The following is a 21213-nucleotide window of genomic DNA, read 5'->3' as shown; positions in this document are numbered from 1 at the left end:
CCACGCGGCACGGGGGAGGGAGATGGTCCGACGTCATGGTGACGTATAGGTGACGTAGGAGGGAAGGTGGTAACGGGGAGGGTGGTAAGCGGTTTGCCCGCACCACCTTTGGGCAAAGGCGATATCGGGGAGGGGGTCTCCGAACAACCCCGCCGCCTGCCACGCGTCCCATGTACGGGGCGGAAAACCACCGTTCCCCGGACGCTAAAGGACGACAAATCCAAATCTGGAAATACCTGCCCACCGTTGGATCGGGGGTGGCAGACGATGGACAGCTGGCGGGCCTCCCGACGGATCATGCATGTTGGGGGGGGGTTCCCGCCAGCATATTAAAATATTCGAATTAATATTTTGGGCGGAGAACTTTAGGTTTAAGGGCTTTTTGTGGGTTTTTCGGGGCAAGGGTTAATCTGAGGGGGGAAGAAGGGTTAAAAAGTGGGTTTTAAGTAGAGGGAAGGGGTTTTTGTGGAATTCTTGAGCAGAGGTGAGGTGAGGGCTTAGGGGGAGGTTATCACTCCAACCAGAGGTTAGAGCAATCCCATGACAGGGTTGACCATAGTCCCTGGTGGACTAATGTCTCCCTTAGACAAACTTATTTAGCTATAGTGCTAAAAAGGGAGGATATTTATACAATGCTTGGGATTTATACACCATGGTGTTATAGTAGTAGGGAAAGGGTAACATAGGGGATTTAGATAATAGAAGTTAGGAATTAATATGGATGGAAAAGATGAATGAGGAGTGATATCACTAAGTTTATTTGAAAACCACTTAGCTTAGGAAGTAGATCAAAATGAAAAGATTTTTTACACAGGAAATGTGGCTTTTAAAGGGATAAGAACCAACATAAAACCTTGAACTCTTTCATGAACACAACTGATGAATGGATGTTAGTAATGAATGTGAATGGGGAGGAAGGGAGTTAGACATGCTCCTTTACTTTGCTGCAACATGATGGAGAAGAGAACCTTCTCAATCCACTGATATTCCATTGTGATTAGGTTATCAAACACTCAATTAAAAGGAATGACATTTCTGCAACCCCATCTGCCTACCCATCTACTTGCCTAACATTTTTTGTTTCTTCATGGAGGGTGCACTTAGACTAGCAAACCCTTCTGTGCCTTTTCTTTTGTTTGGATTTTTTCTTTTGATTTCCTATCTAGAACTACCCTTATTGCTTCCAAGGTCCCAGATTAAACAGTTGGGAACCTTACTTCTCTACCTAAGCTACTGGTCTGCCAAGATTAAACAGTTTGGCTAGACTTCTTTCTCTATTCTATAGCAGAAAATTGAAACATGGCATGATCCAGATTAGGCTGTTGGACCAGCCACCAAAATTTTGTGAACATCATGCTATACACACATATTGTCTTCTCTTGGAAATATGGGATCTTTGTATCACCAAAGCAGAGCATATTTGGACCTTTCTTTGTCAATCATGAAATATGAAACCTATAGGTATAGGTAGCTAACAACATTCATCATCATGATTGTCTGAATAAGCAAGACTAACATCAACATAGATTTAAAACAATTCATTTGTAGTTATACCTTCAAATTTTTTGCGTGGAAGCATATTAGGTTCTGTTGAGGCTACATTTTTTGATATGTTAATTGCACCATTCAAACTAGGGGTATTGATCTTCTCTGACTGAGGTTCTTTCATGTGATAAGCCTTCTTTTTTTCCTTCTTCTTACTCTTATTTTCAGCCTCCCCATTGTTGTTGTTATCACCTCCAAATAACACTTGCAGTATTTCCCAAATCTCCTTGCAGATTTTAGATCTCCAACTTTCTCCAAGTCTACATTATGAAGATTCTCAAAAATAATGCATCTCGCTTTAGCATTTTGCTACATTACTTTAGTTGAATGTGGATCCTTGCTACATTGTTGTGGATCCTCGCTACATCCTTAACAAACCAATCTCAAAATGGTAGATCCACAAGACAATAATTTAGGTTTCACTCTTTCTTTCCATACCTTGAAATTTGAAGTAGTGAGGAAAAATACTCCTGGAGGATTCATTCTGATAAATAAATAAAGGTCAAATTTCCACCAAATCTTCCTAGATATACTCTCTATCTATTAATCTACAACCAAGAGCCTCGCTTTGATACCACTTGTTAGAAACCTTGAGCACTACATAGAGGGGGGTGGGGCGGAGGTGAATCACTAGTGTGACTTATGAATAATGTTTACCCTTTCTTAAAATTTAATTGAATCACATATTATTTAACCAACATTACATTAACAGTTCAACACAAGCATGTAAATCATATGATTAACATGCATAAGAAATAATCAACATGAGACCAATAAAGCACAACCACACAAATCATCCACATGAGACACAAGATATAAGGTGGAAACCACAAGGGTATAAACCACTGTCAACGAATAGTCTTCATCATCTTCTCTTATATTATGTAAAAGTGATTTTACATTTGATTCACTGGGCACAACCACTGTGCAATCCCCAACTTGCTAATCATGCAAGTTGCTACTCACTCTAGACAACGACCATGAAGAATTTTGCAAGCCACCACTCTATCGACTTTGCAGGCCACCACCTTCTGGAAGCCACTACTCCTAATAAGCCTCGCCCAACCACCATTGGACTCTCCAGCCACTGCTCCCACATTATCAAACCACCACCTAAAGGATGCCACTACACCCTGAATATGCAAGCCACCACTCACTCATTGAAATCCACAACCTTCAGCACGTCTCGTGGACCTCGTTTCATCTATTTTCACAGTTTTGTCCATCATACATTAAACTCATCAAAAATTGAATCAAACACCTACAATATCATCCACAATTTGCATATAAAAGCCCTTCAACACATTGAATCACAATCAATCCACCTACTCATACGTCCAACACTAAATGCAAGCTCTCCAACACAATCTCTGTAACACAACCTCAAACAATACATTATCCCATCAACTGAGTACAATCTGCACACTTGAATCAAACTCATCAAACAATCACCAATGTGCATGCATGTGCTACACAATCTCAACCTAAATATCCTCAACCAAATCAAACCCTGCAGTAGCACATAATGGCAATCTGATCTACACATTTAGCGATAATAAAAACTCATGCATCCATACAAAACTCAATATACTGAAGCTAGAAAAATGAACTCTCCAATAAAACCCTTGCAACATAAGTGCATCATTACTATCAACTTTAATCTGAAACTAGAGCGCTATAGCAATGTCTCTTATCTCCATCTCAGTAGCAACTAGGAGCCACAATATGCAACAAAAATAGATTAGCCATGTATATATTTTGTAGCTCCACCATCCTCTGAAATATGCTCCAAGAATAAGCTCTTATATGCTCTCTAACTCTTCACTCTTGTAGCAAACACACTCTCTCAATCCAACCATTTCTTCTTCACACTCCAGGATTTTATAATTGATGGAAGGTGCAATCAATATCCATCACTAAGCCTCCTCATTTTTACTTAATCACCTTCTAGATGATGGTTAACATTTTTTTATTATAAAAAATCCTGAACAAAATCACTAGAAAAAACAATAAAAACATTTGAGGTGCATGCATAATCTGGAGAAACTTCACCGACAAGCACAGTCACTGGAATGACTACTAGCTCCCAACAACTATAGTCGCACCCTTACCATTAGCATCCCGGTGGCTGAAATCCTACAACTGCTATGACTGAGTGTCTTCCCAGCAACTATGGCCAAACCTAGGCAATACCATAAATCTTTTGGTCATACTTGAATCTCTTCCTTGGCATTCCTCCTTCATCATCGATAGGACTTGTCTGAGCCTTGACAAGTCAAAAAGAACACCTCGATAACCTAAACACCTCAACAACCTCTTCATGGATCAACACCTCTACATCAAGTCAAGGACATGGAGGCCTAGTTGTCCAAACACCACTGCATGGATCAACACCTCTGCATCATACCAATGATAACTCGACAAAAATCATGAGGGCTACATGAACCAGGTCGACATCAATGATAGGATAGATAGTTTTAAATCCCTATTGACATCAATGCCAACAAAATTCATTATTTGGGTCATATCATTTCAAAAGAATGGATAGCATACCCATAATCTATCAAGGTAATCAAAGAGTTACCAACACCCAAAAATGTGATAGAGGTGAGATCCTTAATGGGCTTAGCAAGCTACTATAAAAGATTTATTGAGGGATCCTCAAAATATCCCACCTTATCACTTCTTTGCAAAAAAAGGTGTGAAATATGAATGATATCATAAATGTGAAGAGATCTTTCCGCATTTAAAATTGTTATTAACAAGTGAATCTATATTGAAGATAGTTTATACAAATGAAGATTTCTTTGTATGCATTGATGCATGTAAGGAGGGGTTTGGAGGAGTCCTCATGCAAGATGGGCACGTGATATGTTATGAATCAAGGATGTTGAAGAAGCATGAACGAAATTATGCCACTCATGATTTAGAGCTAGTAGTAATTATACATGCTTAAAAAATGTGGAGGTATTACCTCATGGGGAAACAGTTTGAATTGAGAACCAACCACAATGGTTTGAAGCATTTATTTGGAAATCCAAATTTAAATTTCAAACAAATTAGATGGCTTGAATTTTTGGTTGATTATGAATTTGAAATTAAGCACATAAAAGGTAAGAAAAATAAGGTGGTTGGTGCACTCAGCATAAGGGTGTAGACAATGCATGTTATAGTCATAAATATATGTAAATCTGATTTAAAATTAGAATTTGAGACCGGCAATTCATATCAACAATACATGGAAATGAAAAGAAACCTACAACAAGGTAATTTACATCCAAAGTACAAGAATTATAAATTCGGCAAAGATGAAGTTCTTTTGTACACAAGTAGGATTTATGTGCCAAATCTCAGGGGCTGAAAAAATTAGTGTTGAATGAGATGCATAAGGCACTTAACGTTGGACAATCTTAGCAGTCAAGAAACAATATTTTTAACTAGGTACAAAAAAGGGCATAGCTGTTTATATAGCCAAATATTTGGAATGGAAAAAAGTTAAAGCTAAACATAGACATCCAACTAGATTGCTACAAACAATACCCATTCTTGAGTGGAAATGGGAAGTTGTATCTATTGATTTTATTACAAATCTACCCAACACTATGATACAACATGATTCCATCGTGGTAGTGGTGGAAAAACTCACTAAGGTTTCCCATTTTATTCCAATGAAGTCAACACACAAGGCAGCAAATGTTGTCGAAATCTATATACGGAAATCACCTAGCTACATGGTGTGCGTAAGGCAATTATTTCATATAGGGATCCCAAGTTTACATCAAAATGTTGGACAGGTTTATTGAAGAGATTTATAACTAATTTAAATTTTAGCATAGCATACCATCCAAAGTTCAATGGTCAAACAGAAAGAGTTAATCATATGATTGAAGATACGCTAAGAATGTATGTGATGGATAAGCGATCCAAAAGGAAATAGAATTTTTACTTGGTGGAGTTTGCTTACAATAAATGGTATGAAGCATCTTTGAAGATGAACTCATTTCGTGCCTTATATGGTAGGAAGTGTAACACATTTGTGAATTGGGACAACCCAGTGAACAAGGCCATTGTTGGATTAAACTTTCTCAAGGAAGTGGAAATGTAAGTGATAAAAATCAAACAAAATTTGAAGGTTGCCCAAGATAGACAAAAAAATTATGGGAACTTAGAGTTGGTATCATGTCTTCTTGAGAGTGAAGGAAAACAAAAATTTCATTAAAACTTGGTAGCTATGCAAAGTTGGCAGCTAGATATTGTGGACCATTTGAAATCTTAGATAGGATTGGCCTAGTTGCGTATAGGATCGCACTGTCAGCATCTATGCATATTCATAATGTGTTTCATATTTCATTGCTTAAAAAGTGTGTTCTCAATGCTAACCATGTAATTGATTGAAATATGATTCACATGGAGCCCGAGGTAGGCTTCCAGGTCTAGTCAGTGCAAATTTTGGATAGGAAGATCAAAGTGCTGTGAAATCAAGCCATCACCTTGGTAAAAGTACAATGGACATATTTCAGTTCTAAAGATGCTACATGGGAGCATGAAGATGTAATGAGGGAAGAGTACCCTCATCTTTTTGGATAATTTTGTTGTATATATGTGTATATATAATCCATTAAGGGTAGTGCATAAACAAGGGGGAGGGGAATGTAACACCCCAACTTGACCCCTGGATTGTAAATAACGTACATATTAATTATGCTAGTAAGTTGAGGAATACCTTTGGGACAAGCATGCCCATGTACATGTGTGTTTATATGATTTGGGGTCGATGTGACTATGTGCATATGTTTTTATATGTTTTCTCTTCCCATGAATATGTTTTTATATGTTTTCTTTTCCCATGAATATGTTTTTATATGTTTTGAGACCAAAGAGCCTAGTTTTGTAAATAATAAATTTAATGCACATTAATAAAATACGTTACTGCTACATGTCAAATTAGATGAAAAGAGGTGGGGCTAAGACTCCATGAATATTAAAAAGGGGTCTTTGTATGACTTAATAATTGTTAAAGTGCACATGCTTTTAACTGAAGTCCATCAAGTGACTTTAAAGGAGTGTCATGTGTTAAAGGAATAGCATGCACATAAAAGTAAGGATGTTGGTACTATGGAACACAGATTCTATAGAATTTGACTAGGGTAAAAGGGAACTAGACACCTTGATGGAAAATAGGGGATGACCTTGTGACAAGTGGAACAAGATCCCTACTGTAAGGGCCTAGAGGGTACCTGGAGACCCAGAGGGTAGTAGGAGTTCTTGGAACAAGAAGACTATGAGGCATCCCTGGCTAACCAAGTTACACACCTTGGAGGTAGTGGCACTACGCTCTGCAAGTCCGGCAAAGGAGGTTCACTACTTTACTGTGGGGATGATGGGGGAGGTGAGCCTACTGGTTAAAGGTCATTGGGATTTGGTACCTTAACCCTGATTATTTATGGTGTTGGACATATACCTGGTGTTGGATAAGTTGTTGCCCCATGGAGTCGAAGCTCCAACTTAGGGGTGACCCATTCTTGAGAGAAAATGAACAACATGGTCTATGTTTGGGATGAATGTATGAGCTCTAAACTAGTTGTCATCTATAAATCAAATAAATGTTAATTGAAATGTTTAATTTAAATTATATTGTAAATAATTGTATAATTATGTTTATTAGATATGCTTGGAAAATCATGGTATAGTCATGTATTTATACACTTGTGCATGAGAGAATTGCATGGTAGAACACATTTAGTAATGCACAGCACATGTACAGAGAATTAAATAAAAATAAAATTTTCCAGAAAATTAGGTTACAAGAGTAACAAGTACAACTAAATGCCCAATAGATGGTTGTGGGGTGTTACAAACATTTTGGGCTTTAGTGCCCTATCTTATATTGGTTGTTTCATCTTCAAGGGAATCATATCGATATGAGACACCTTATATTAAACAAGTTTACACTTCATCTTCTACATTTATGGGATTATGAATGCTTATGGTTTTTGTAAGTACCAGTGATAATGTTTGGGACATTGCCTAAATGTCGACTTCCTTCTTAATATTGGCATCATAATCTATAAAATTTTACATGTTTATCTAGTTTCAATCACCAATTACAAATAGGAAATTTTCATTTGCCAAACCTTGAAGGATATCTTGGTGTCATCTTGGTGTCATTGTAAAGCAGACTTCATGATCTTTGTCTTTGCAAGTTTTGTCACTATGGATAAATTGTCTCCATGTGATTGCCCATTATTGCTAATATACAAGGATGACTTTTCCTTCAATTAGGATACTATATCATGGTTAAATGATCTCATAAGACATCAATGCAAAATGGTTTATTGAAACCCTTCATTGATATGTCCTTGACTCCTTTGTAACTTATTCTTATCTTATGCAATTTATTAAACTTACATAACTTTTAAATAAATTCAAAATTGACTTCAAATTTATACCATGTTTCATTAATGTTTTAAGTGTTTTATTTCCCTATGAACTTGATCTTGTTGATTATAGCCTCTTAGATTAACATTCTCAAATATCACATTACATTACAAAAGATACACATCTATTTAATATGAGCATCATGTATCTTTGTTCACTTTTTCTTGTGAACTTGATCTTGTTGATTCTAGGCTTTCTAGATTAAAATTTTCAAATATCACATTAAATTACAAAAGGTACACATATATTCAATATGAGAATCTTGTATCTTTGTTCACTTTTGTCTTTTAAGGAGATATGAAATATAAAATATTGACAATTCTTGTTATGTACAAATAGAGAATGATACTATTACCGGCACTTTTTTTAAGATACTCATAGAGAATGATATATCTTCACTTACACTCATTTTTTCCCAATGTACTCACTTATTTTTGTGTATGTAAAGAAATGAAAATGTTATATCTTTATGTTTTGTATTTTTTAATATTATGGTTTGTTTTTATTCATCAACCCAATAATTATGGTTTGTTTTTATTCATCAACCCAATAATTAGAGGACAAGTAACTACTCATATTAAAGTAAGGTTATTCTAACTTTTATTAAAGACACTAATGTGTATCTTAATATACATTATTAAATACACTAACATACACTTTGATTACTTCAAATATACTAACACTCTTTAATACACTTTATTATATTTTTGTAATATGCAATATAATTATGCATTTGTTAAATTCCATAGTTTTAAGTATTTGCTTCTTTGCTCTTGTTTCAATTTGAGACACTTCCACTAATTTCATAAATCTTGTTCATACTTGTTTCCTAATTCATGTTTAAGCTCTCCACAGTAGAGTTTCTTTTCCAAAATTTACTTCTGTTCTTAATTGAAGATGGAGTCTCTTATTGCTTCTGTCCCTAGCAAAAATGCTTCAATACATGTCATTTACTAATTTTGTTTTTCATTGTGATTATATTGAGGCTGGATTTTTATCGATTCAAGTGATATCCAAATTTGAAAATCTTCACCTAACCTACCATAGATAGCAAAGATTCTATGTTTCCATATTTACCCAAAGCTCCCATCTAACACCAACCACTAAACAAACATAAATAAACTCAATCAACATTCTTTCCAAAGGACACTTATTAGAGAGACTGGATTGCGTAAAACTCTTTGACACAAATTATCAATTGTAATTACGCCACTAAAATTTTATGCAATTATAACCCTTGACATCCAAGATACTGTACCTTTTCTAACTGTTGAAGCAAATTATAAGCCTTTGGCATCCATACTTTCATAAAAAGGTTAATCTGGAATTTGGTCTTGACTTAAAATACTTTTCTAGATAAACAAGGCATTTGTCATTATAACTCTTGACATCCAAGATACTGTTCCTTTTCTAAACAAGGCATTTGTCTTTATAACCCTGGGATCTTGACATCCAAGATACTGTTCATTTTCTAAACAAGGCATTTGTCATTATAACCCTTGACATCCAAGGTACGGTACTGTTCCTTTTCTAACTGTTGAAGCAAATTATAAGCCTTTGGCATCCATACTTTCATAAAAAGGTTAATTTGCAATTTGGTCTTGACTTAAAATACTTTTCTAGATAAACAAGGCATTTGCAATTATAACCCTTAACATCCAAGATACTGTACCTTTTCTTGTCATTATAACCCTTGACATCCAAGATACTGTTCCTTTTCTAACTGTTGAAGCAAATTATAAGCCTTTGGCATCCATACTTTCATAAAAAGGTTAATTTGCAATTTGGTCTTGACTTAAAATACTTTTCTAGATAAACAAGGCATTTGCAATTATAACCCTTGACATCCAAGATACTGTCCCTTTCCTAACTGTTGAAGCAAATTATAAGCCTTTGGCATCCATACTTTCATAAAAAGGTTAATTTGCAATTTGGTCTCGACTTAAAATACTTTTCTAGATAAACAAGGCATTTGCAATTATAACCCTTGACATCCAAGATACTGTACATTTTCTAACTGTTGAAGCAAATTATAAGCCTTTGGCATCCATACTTTCATAAAAAGGTTAATTTGCAATTTGGTCTTGACTTAAAATACTTTTCTAGATAAACAAGGCATTTGCTAATATTGATGCTATAGTGATTGGACTATAACTTTTCTTCCAAGTAAAAGAGGAAATTCGGGCATTGCTAGATAGACGTGTACCTTCCTACATCTTTTCATTAGAGTTGGAGCTCCTTCAAGATTTCCTTTTAAGTGAGAAAACCATCGTTCTAGGATATATAGGTTTCTCATCTTCTCTCTCCCAATGGGCTCATGAGGATGTCTCGAGAGGTTTAGTTTGCAATTTGGCCTCAACTTGCAATAAACGAGTTTGTTAGCGTTGATGCTAAAGTAGTTGGACTACAACTTGTTTCTTTCAAGTAGAAGAGAGGAAATTCAAACGTTAAGTACCTTTCTACAAATTTTCATTAGAGTTGGAGCTCTTCCAAGCCTTCTTTTAAGTGAGCAGCTCACTTTCTTAGTGTAGATAGGCTTCTTATACCCTCTTCTAGTGACTTCTTATACTCTCTTTCAGCGGGCCCATGAGGCTGTGTCTGCATATAGGCAAAGTGCATTTTATCCTTGGCTATGTCACAAGGCTTACCCAGATGGGTAGAGTGGACGTGCACCCAAGGGAGGTCTTATATGTCAGTTGACATGTTGCCTAGCTCAAGACCTAAAACATTACTATTGCCAATGCATTCATTTGCTTTGTTATGAGCCAACAAGCCAATTAAACCTAGAAATGCAAATACACATTCATACAAATTTGTTGCAAGGATGTTCATTTTTCTTATCATATTCTTATTACTAAATATAGACGTTGTGAATTCAGGGATAACCAAGTTCATTTTGTCACACCGTAACTCTACTTAGTACATTGTAATGGTAACTCAGAATAACATGAACCTATTTAAACAAAATGGTCAAATAACATTGCAATAAAATGCACAAACAAAGAGATCAAATGTAATACTTGCTACAAAATTACAGAGAAAGCCCGAAGACCTAAATACATTACAATTTACAACACATATAACGAAGATGAACAATGGCCCATTACATTTGTATAGCAAGGAATAAGGTATCTCACATACTTGTCATTGAAACTGCCAAGATCCAATGTCGTTTTTCTATACTTCGAACTCGCCGGCTACATCAATATGCCTTCACCTTCGATTCGTTCTAGATATACTGAATAGGCTAATAGCTGCTCAGTAAAAAACATGCATAACTTTTGTGGGAGTGTGAGATGAAGCTTAATGTATCAGTTTCTCAAACTAGGGCAAAAATGTATTGGGACCAACCACCCATAAGTGAATCTCAAACTGAAATGTGCTTTATGTGCCTTTGTCTACAAGTCCAGATCCCAGCTAGAACCTAAAAAAATTGTTGTAAAAATATCTACTTTCGCATTAATTTAATACATAGAGGCTGCACTCTTTGTGGGATTTGGTGTTATAGTTAGACTGATTGCAAAACCAATCTGCAATTTTCGAGTATAACCAATCCAATGAAAGGATAAATGATCTCATTACTTTAAAATGCTCTGTTTCCTTTCTGAACCCCAATCTGTGAACACCACTTGCTAGCCATCAAAAATTCTCGCGCTCCTTAAGCTTAAGGATAAAAAGGATACCAGAATTTCACCATAACCAATATGCAACAATATCTAAAGGCCAAGATGTGGACATTGCCTCCTTGCATGCTCTGGAATCAACTTCCGAAGAAGCTCAAGGGTGGCGCCCTTTAATTCTGCAAGACAAACATATATGATAGTATGTACAAATTGCCATGATGAATATAAGGAAAGAAAACCTGAAAGAAAAACATACTCACATACAACATCAGTTCAACATATTCAAAAATTAGAAAACATGAGTAGGAAACTAGGCTGTTGGTAGTACCCTCTGGCTTGAAGTCAAAAAGAGCAGGCAAAGGATGCCCATTTGGCAGTCGAGTGTTAGGATCGCGGAGTTCATCAAAAAATGGATGCACACAAGCTTCCAACTGCATTCAAACAAAGTTCGTCATAAAATTAGGTCAAGGATCAACTGTTACATAACTTGGACAATCAAAACTGAGAGCACCACACTATCCAAACATTTTACTTTCCTTGAAAACTCAAATTTGATTGTAGCCACTTACAGGGGCACAACGTAGATTTGGTGAGTACTGAAGCAGCCTAGAGATAAGATCAATTGCGTCTGCTGGCACTCGCTTGTGAAAAACCTACAAGAGCAAATATATTTATTCTTTTACCCCTTTCATGTTCAAAAGTCAACGAAATTGCATGTATAAGAATTATACTGACCTTGTGCCAAGGGTGAGCTTTTATATGGGGGAACTTGAACTCTGTATAATTGGGATTCATACATTTAATTTCCTCTCGAGTTGGGGTCCCAAGGATCTGGATAAACATATAAAAGTGAGACCCTTTATCCATATTCTTGGAAAGTCCACGCATTATAAAGAGTCAAGGTTTATATGGCACATTGGAAAAGGCGGAACATATATTCCATAAAGATATAAATTTCACCTTAATGATCTCCACAAGCTGGTCTACTGCACTCTCACCAGGAAACAGAGGCTGCAAAGATTCAAAAATATAACACAAATATAAATAAGAATTGAACAAAGATAAAAGCACTTACAAACTTTTTCGTTTGACCAGATAAGTTAAGTTTTCAGTCATTAGGAAGTAAGATCCATGTCCCTAACCTGACCCAGAAGAAGCTCAGCTAGGACACAACCTGCCGACCACATATCAATTGCCGTGGTATATTCTGTGGCTCCAAATATGAGCTCAGGAGCTCAATAATACCTTGAGCAAATGTAAGATATGTTTGGTTCACCCTTAACCTGTAACAGATAAATTGATTTTATTAGGAACTGTGTTGTGAAAATGAGTCATTCATTAGAAGTAGCTGTAGATGCAATGTATTTCCAGAAAATCTGTATCTAAACCTCAGGTTTAGCTTTTTCTTGCTGCTAAACGGAAGAGTTGCTACTCCTCCATAAAAACTTTGGTAAAGACAACTTCCTACTGCTAGATGGACTAAAACTTGTTCAGTTAACTTCAATCGTCAATTTTCTGCTTGGAAGCTCCAAAATGAATTTGTAAAAAAGCAATAGGTTTTGATCATCTCTTCAAGTGTCTCCTAAAGTAGCTTGAAAAAGTTAACAAGCCAGTATATGAAGTTCCTGTGACAAAATTAATGAAATTTATTTAAATTAAATTAAATTAACGAATACTTATCAGACGATGTGAAACAGGATCACTGTTCCCTAATGTTACTTTTCAGATCTACTTGTGCTTAGATTCTAATTTGAGGTTGAATCAATAAAATTGCATGTGAAAATCCATAATAACGACTTGCCAGTTAAGATGGAACATGCCAAGGATTGGATACCTATTCTTCACATTAACATGTAAACTAACCTATGAGAAACCAACGGAGTAGATCCTCGCTCAACTTACCAGCATAGGCTATCACACTCCAATAAAACATATAAGGGGGAAAGGGATGATGGAACCGAAGGCCTCTTTTATTACTTTAATCTAGTACTAAAGTATCAATTCCAGATATCTGAAAAGTTCATTAGCCTAATATTTTTAACTACCTATCATATCTCTGCTTACTCACCAGAACTTTTGCGCTGCCGAAGTCACATATTTTAAGCTGGTGGGTGTGAGGATTGACCTGTTGAAAAAGTGCATGTCGCCAAAATAATTGATGAGATTCAAGAAACATAAACCAAATGCTTTTCTAATAATCAAAGAGTATCAAACATGCCTGGACATGTACATTAACTAATACAGTCCAAACCTATTTTATATGAGTAATTCTAACTCTACCCAAACATCATCAAAACCATTTGGCACCCACACACTAACAAACCAAATTAGTTTCCTATGGGAAAAAATTTAAAAGCACAAATAAGACTTAGAAGAGTTCACAGGGAGAAAAATACCAGAAGATTTTGTGGCTTGATGTCTCTATGACATATACCAAAACCACCATGGATATAAGCCAATGCTCTGCAGAGCTGAAACAAATTAACCTTTTCATCAAAAAAGAATCCCACTAACAGTAGAATAAATATTACACAAAAGCAGGATACCATTTACTCACCTGATAAGTATAGAGCTTTGTATAAAGGACAGGCATCTGGTGATTCGTCCTACCATAATGCCTCTCAACCTTGTAAACAGTCTCTGGCACATACTCTAACACCAGATTCAGATACAACTCATCCCTGTTGGTTGTAGAAAAGAAACAGTGCTTCAAGGAAACCACATTTGGATGGTCTAGAAAACGCATCATCTGCAACTCTCTGTTTTTATACCGTTTATCTTGCAACACTTTTTTGATAGCCACACTCTCGCCTGTCTCCAGGCATTTAGCCTGGTTAACAAAAATAACTTCAGTGTAGATCCGTTACTCATTGGTTTTCAATGACAACTCCCCTAAATCCCAACCCCCAAAAAATAGAATGTTTGGATGAAATAACAGTAGGTAGCTGACAAGTATGAAAGTATAGAACCCAGACAAATTCATAAAAGATACGAACACACAGCAGAAGTATGAGGAAAAGAAACAATATGTCTCTTCAAATATGTGCTAGTCTATGTCTTACCCAGAAATATAGCTAATTATTAATAATAAGTAAGTGACTAGCAATAGCCTAAACTCTGTGTATCATCAATACATATCTCCACCTAATGTATCTATGCCAAGTCAACCAACATACCTGAAACACAATTCCAAAAGACCCGCTACCGACCACACGCTCTGCCATGTAACTTATGGTCTGCAAGTTCAGAAAACAAACAACAAAATTTTAATTCAACTTCACCATAACCAAAGCCCAATTCATACTCTAATACTTCCCAGGTCATGGTCAAAACGTGGCCACCTAATCAGCACGGAGTTACATTTGTTAGCTTAATATCCATTTTGAGTTTTGATTTAGTCAAACATGACTTTGTTCTCAAGTTATCCATTCCCACTTCATAATTAGGTTTGCATTCTTGTTGCACCCAGAGACACAGGGTGCATTCTACAGTCCAAGTAAGGGTAAGGGTAGGGATGATTCATAAACTCTCCATATGTGAGACCATCTATGTAATCTACATTGAATCTAGACAATGCATTGGTGCATTGGGTGTATTGAATATGGGCATTAACATAGACCCATCTAGACATCCATCTAATCTGCATTTCCAGGTTGGGAAGCTCTTGGATGCATATAACTGCACAAGTTTGCACAAATGATCAACCCACCAAATAGTAGACTTCAAACTATTCAACCTCAAATTTGACAACCTTGAGGTGCATATCAGACTCAGGTTCAGATGGGTTTGTGCTATTATCAACGCGGTACTGAATATCATAAGCAAGGCTCCGATTTGGGTTTATACTGCCTATTTGGTATTATCTTATAAGTTCAAGATTACGTTTTGTTCCATTCTGGTTGAGCATTGAGTTATTAACTTGCCTTTATTTCTGCTTATGACTGAGTTACTCTGGATAACCATTTCGATTCTGCTCAAAATCATAAAACAAATCTCAGAACTCGGTATAAAAGCTATACTTACTTGCTTAGGCTGCCCATCTCGACCACCTATGGTTGTGGAAATTACATGGCCTGCTTCAGTACCATTTCCCTCCACAACTGATGGCACTATTTCCTGCAAAAAAACCTACATTGTCAAACCCCCCCATTCCTCGGTAGCTCCGCCTGTTAAAAAGAAAAAGAAGTAGAAGGGAGACAAAAAGCCCACATCAAATTTTTTGCAGGAAGAACCCTTATCATCTGCATTCTCCCTGATCTTCATCTCCTTCATCGCCTTGGGGAGCCGATCATCAACAATGCTATTTACTTCCTGACCAACTAACTATTTACTTATACAAGTACCCTTTCAACTTCTACTGCGATTCGAACCTGCGCCGCTGTTCCGCTCAACTATTGAAAATGCTGCAAACCCCACATCTGCAGAACCCATGTGCTTTACAGGTATTTCATGCTTCACCTTTTATTTTGAACTGCAACCCAACACATACAAAACACTTAGACAACCCAAAAAAATTTAAAAAGCAAAAGAAGACAGCCACCATCTCTGTGCAGATACTGTAAAAAAACATATATATACATTGTGTATACATCCATACCTGCAGATATAATCTTTTCCTGTGTTGTTGACCAGGACATGAGAGATTTTTTATCCATGCACATTAAACGCGGTCAGATGAAGATACAGATATGCTGATGCCGAAGCAAGTGAGCAATAATTGCAGTTGTCCGGGGGTATATAAAATGTATATATATGACTTAGTGGAATAGAAAGGAAGTCTTTTTAGATTGATGAATATATGGAAAACGGAAAAGCGGTACGATTTGTTTTCGACGTATGTTTACAGGTCAAAAACCTAAATTTTGGTTTGACCGTCCACGTCACTGTCGTTTTTGAAGAGAAATTAAATATTGATTTTCTCTTTTTGTGGGATTTAAGAACAACTTCCACGTGTTGCATGCGTGACAGTACGCCTTTGACCGATACAAATTGAGAATGTGCATTCCCGCCAATATTTTTAGATTTTTGTCCTCATTATAACGGCCTTCTATGGATTTATTTATTTATTACTGATGTGCTTGGGATGCGTTTATTCAAAATTCTTGGGGTTTGAACTTAGTTTCAATCATAATAAATGTCTTCAACTCTATACAAATAGAATTTGACAGCGAAATTTTTGACCAAAAGGTAATTTTCCTATCGCATATGATCTCAACACCTATTAAAAAAAGTTCATTGAAATGTCTAAAACATTTGACAAATGGGTTATAAAATTTTATGGGTTAATTAGATTTGAAATTCTTAACCCTACACCTATGGTGTATAGATTTCTGACCTAAGCCAGGAATATTTGTCGAGAGGGATTTGAATATTGGTGAGTACAGGCACTTCCACTTTATCAACCAACTAAATCAAGAAACTTGGTAATAACTTCACCTTAAGTTACTTTTAACTTAATTGTTTAGTAAAATTTTCTTTGGTAAATTTTAGTTTTCCAATTAAATTTTATATTTATTAAGTGGTTTTGTAGAATTTATGCCATGTATATTGAATGTTGAAAGGTAAATGAAGACGTAGACACTCACTGAATTAAGGGAAAATGCTCAAATGAATCCCCTCTCGCGGTCAACAATAAGTAATTGTTGGCCAAGTGACTAACTATGAAAGTCAAGAAAAACTTATCTATGGAAAATCATCTTAATATATTGTTATCATTTTTGGGAAAGTATAACATCATAAATGGAAGCAAGCAAAGGCCATCAATGCTTTGGCTCTCAGGGTTTACAATAGACCATGGAAGGAAGGGGAAGTTGTGGAAGTGAAGGTCGAGAAAACGAAAGATGTTATACTTCCAAATCTGAGTAGATTTAAACAAATTTGAGTTGACCCTAGGGAGATTTTATCATATTTAATGGCTACAAGTTATGGATCTAGCATCAATATATGCTCAGCGTGGAGTTATGCAAGGTGAGCTCGAAAATCTCTATAACATATCATATTATAGTCAAGTCCCTCAACGGGAAATTGAAATTGTTGTGGGTAAGTGATTCCTATTAGGTGGCAAACAATATACACAATCTAAGACTTGGTCAAGGGATACCCTTTATTCAACAATGCCTTATATACAAGGGTAAATAACTAAAGAAGTCTTCTTAGATGATTGACTACAACATCTACAAATATTTCACTCTTATTTTAGCACAATGCTTGTTGGGGCTTGGTTTTGCCCAATTTTGACACCTTTTTCTATACTTTCCCTCTCCCATTTTGATTATCTTTAACCCCTACTATGCCTATTTCGGTTATAATACTTATGTTTTTCCCAAAAGGGTGTCGTAGGCTAAAGGTATGTGAATTAATACTAAAAAGTGTCTTTTACCTTAACTTTGAGAATTCCTTAGCTAGATGTTATTTATTTTATCGCCATGCCAACTAATCTTGAGTTCCTATGCAGATTTGCTTTGATTTGGAAACAGGCCCATAATTCCTACAGACAGTTGTGCAATTCTATTTCCTGCAAACACTCTGGATTTCCTGCAGTCGCGGATTTCCTGTAACCGCCTAGATTTCCTGTAGCAACATCAACGGTTAGCCATGTTCCATGAATATCTAAGTCAAACGGGAACATGGGTTTTGCGGGGAATATATCATATATGGTTGCTATCCTATTGGCCTTTTCAAATCTGCCAACAACACTGCCCAGATTCAGAAGCCTTCTCTCGTTGGTCGTTTGAAGGAAAAGCTACAGCCATGTAACGAGTTTCGTCTAATCCATGCTTTCAGTCATGGATTAGACCCAGTATGGCTAAAATCGATATTTTGTAACATATCTGTTAGTTGAAGGCTTAGATTAGTAGTCTCCTTTATTTCGAGCCATATATGGGCTTTGTAAATGTATAAATTATGTCTTAGTTTCGATGATAGGGGTTGTTAGAGTGTTGGGTTGGTTTCAGCACAAACTGTGTATCAGATTGTACTCGACTATATTTTTAGATTAATATAAAGATATATGTTCTGTCTATTGCAGTGAGCAAGCTCTTCTAATTTGAAGGGGTTGTGAGTAAGGGAGGGCCCCCTTTGCTCACAACTCCCATAGTTTAGTTTTTATGCATTTTATTTCTGTTATGTAGAAATAATTCATTTTTACAGCTAATGCACTCTTTCTAATATATCAGCAGCACTGGATTAAATGAATTAGTTTTTTGTTCATGTGTGGAATTCAGTTAATGAAGATTTGATTTCTCATGTTGATTGAATTTCTGAATTTGTTGTAAGTTGATTTCTATATCTTTTCTTAATCATCATCAACAATCTTAAGAGCTGTAGAGGGAAGTTTGATCCACTCTATAGCCTTTGTTGCTAAGTGATTGATGCAGGAAAGAGTCATTGGTTTGTGTGATTGGCTAGTTAGATTAATCAGCACTTACAGTGTTAGGCCTGCATATACTTTGCATGCATCTCACAAGCTTACCTACCCGAGTTGATGATTTATGTTAATCAAATTATAAGGCTATAATTTGACTCAACATTTTGGCGCCGTTGTCGGGGAGGTGCTAAAGGGATAATACTGAAGTGTTTTTGTATTACATGCATTGTTTGGAATTTTTCAGGACTGGGGGAGTCGAAGTGGTAAGACGAAGGGCAAAGCCCACGCACCGGAGGAGGTCAGAAATTCGCCAAAGTCGTGTCCTGATTGTTTGGTAAGTAGTTTATTTTGAATTTTTTTCATAGTAGATGATTGGGTCCAACATCTACACATGTCTTTTGTGGTGGTGTGAGCACCACTTCATTTACTAATACACTGGCAAGGAAAAATAAGTCTGCAAGATATAAGGTAGCAAGAGAAGAAGAGTCCGGTCAGGAGGTCTGTGGTCCTGAAAAGAGCCCAGAACATATTCCTGCTTCTACTGAAGCAGCTTCTACAGGAAAATATTTTGTTGCTGCCCATTTTGAATCTCCTATCACAAGGAAAACAACATCTCTGCTCAGTGGTTAGACTGAAAAGGAATTCCTTGGCAAGCCTGTCCAAGACCATAAATCCAAACCATTGATTCTGCAGGATCTGCAGTCTACAAAGCCCCCACTTCCTTTTGGTCCATAATGGCTCATGAAGAGGGGACTGGTCACATAGATGGGTACGATGAGAAGGAAGAAGAACTAGTCACATTCGAATTCCCTATCAGGGAGGCTAGTGGAGCTACTCAGATGAAGAATATTCCTCCTTCAGCAATGCCTAACTTTCATGGAGTTCCTAGTGAAGACCCTGATGCCTTTCTATTTGAGTTCGATGTGTTATGCAGGAGCTAGGACTATTCTTCCAATGCTCAGAAGCTGAAATTATTTCTTGCAACATTGAAGGATGCAGCTCTCAGGTGGTTTATGGGGTTGGCTTCAAACTCCATTACCACTTGGGAGGAAATGAAAAAGGTATTCTTAAGAAAGTATCAAGATTATTGCAAGACTAGGGACCTCAAAGAAGAGATATTTGGCATGACTCAGAAGGAGGGGGAGAGTCTTGAGGACTTGGTGGAGATATTTCAGTACAATCTGTAGAGGTCTAAAATGAATCAACTGAGCAAGGATACTAAAAGAACAATTTTGCTCAGAGCAATCAGACTAGAATCTCTAGAGATTTTGAATCTGATGGGAGGAGGTGACATATCAAAGTTGGGCTATGATGAAGTATGTGAGATATGTCATCGATATTCAAGAGGAAATTCTAAAGTTGGAGGAGGAACAAGAGATATTGCTTCCAGGCTTGTCAAGTCAGTTGTTGGAGCTGGAGTAACCAGAGCTGAAATGGGTAATTTATTTGAAAATTTTAAGACTGATATTCTTAGCACATTATCTTCTCAATTGGATGTTTTGCAGGTTAAGAAGAAATAGGAAAAATAGGAGGAACTAGAAAAAGCCCTGGTTGTGTTCTGTTCGAAATGCAGGAAGAAGCATGCCTTGAGGGAATGTCCTACAGATAGCATAGAGATATGTTGAATCTGTGAAGCAGAACACTCTACTGATCAATGCCCTTCACTTCCTGAAATCAAAGCAACATATCTAGCAGATCAAGGAGTTGTCAACGCACTTTATGCAATGGCACCTCAAAGACCATGGCAACCACATGCTATAGGTATGGCTCAGTCGCATTTTCAAGTTCCTTATAATCAAAATCAAATGTGGAATATTCCAATGCCCTGGAAAACCTGGCCTCCACAACAGCCTTGGCAAGGGAACTTTTCTTACCCTACCACTCAGAATTTTCCTTCTCAAAACTTTTATCCTCCGCAACCCACACAACAACAAATGATTCAACCTCAACAACAACAGCTTCAGTTGCCTGCCCCACCAAATCAACCTCGTCCTATGCAACTTCCTACCCAGCCAGTGTCTAACCCCAATAATAAAACCATCCAATCTGCTCACAACATTGGATTGGTCACCTATCCCACTTTTCCTACCTACTGTATTGCACCACAGTCATTGCAGGAAATTTATGTTCCTGTGTTACAGGAATTTCCTGTGTCGCTGCAGGAAATCTAGCTGAGGTCAAGAAAAGTGGTGAATCAGCCTGGAAGAATTGAAGAGATTGTAGAGGAAGACACTCTAGAAA

At 36.7% G+C, this 21213-nt stretch overlaps 1 pseudogene across 1 annotated transcript in view; it reads right to left on the bottom strand.

The window, feature by feature from the left end:
* Positions 1 to 16384, bottom strand: part of LOC149138446 (shaggy-related protein kinase epsilon-like) — a 135921-nt pseudogene extending 119537 nt beyond the window's left edge. Inside the window, exons 1-13 of the transcript XR_016265039.1 lie at positions 16204 to 16384; positions 15816 to 16077; positions 15630 to 15722; positions 14783 to 14842; positions 14164 to 14436; positions 14003 to 14077; positions 13675 to 13731; positions 12749 to 12889; positions 12567 to 12617; positions 12342 to 12437; positions 12176 to 12259; positions 11935 to 12037; positions 11667 to 11782 (exon numbers count right to left, since the gene is read on the bottom strand). The product of XR_016265039.1 is annotated as a shaggy-related protein kinase epsilon-like (transcript). The remainder of the gene's footprint in view (positions 1 to 11666; positions 11783 to 11934; positions 12038 to 12175; positions 12260 to 12341; positions 12438 to 12566; positions 12618 to 12748; positions 12890 to 13674; positions 13732 to 14002; positions 14078 to 14163; positions 14437 to 14782; positions 14843 to 15629; positions 15723 to 15815; positions 16078 to 16203) is intronic.
* Between the last annotated feature and the right edge of the window lie 4829 nt (positions 16385 to 21213).

The sequence above is a fragment of the Pinus tabuliformis genome, chromosome X (assembly GCF_031772625.1).
Source record: "Pinus tabuliformis cultivar Carrire ecotype Pingquan chromosome X, CPIR1, whole genome shotgun sequence".
In the NCBI taxonomy this organism is placed as follows: Eukaryota; Viridiplantae; Streptophyta; class Pinopsida; order Pinales; family Pinaceae; genus Pinus; species Pinus tabuliformis.
The sequence above is the reverse complement of the archived record's forward strand: the minus strand, read 5'-3'. Positions and strand labels throughout refer to the sequence as shown.